Genomic DNA, 382 nt, shown 5'->3' on the forward strand with positions numbered 1-382 from the left:
TGGGACCGTCCCCGGCCGGTGAGGGGGCGCCTCCCGGCGTGCTGGCCGCGCGGTGCGTGGGCGCACGCGCTACAGCCGGCTGGTGGGGGCGGCCAGTGGCAGGCGCGCCGGCCGACGGACGCGGCAGGCGTCGCAGCTGCGCGCCGGCGCACCCTGCGCGCGGCGCCGTGCGGCCAAAGTAGGTCCTCGCGGGCCCGGTGCGAAGCGCGGTGGACATCTGCAGTGTGCTGGTCCGATTGAGGACTGTGTGCGTTGAGGATGCGCCGCCGCCCGGCGCTCGGCGCCGCGACGCCGTCTGCTGCTCGGTCGCCCCAGCGGTTCTCGCTGGTGGTTTGTATCGCAGCTGTGCGGATGTGTTGGCGTGTGCGCTGTGCTGGGAGAG

This window comes from Schistocerca piceifrons, unplaced genomic scaffold (assembly GCF_021461385.2).
Source record: "Schistocerca piceifrons isolate TAMUIC-IGC-003096 unplaced genomic scaffold, iqSchPice1.1 HiC_scaffold_202, whole genome shotgun sequence".
NCBI classification, from domain to species: Eukaryota; Metazoa; Arthropoda; class Insecta; order Orthoptera; family Acrididae; genus Schistocerca; species Schistocerca piceifrons.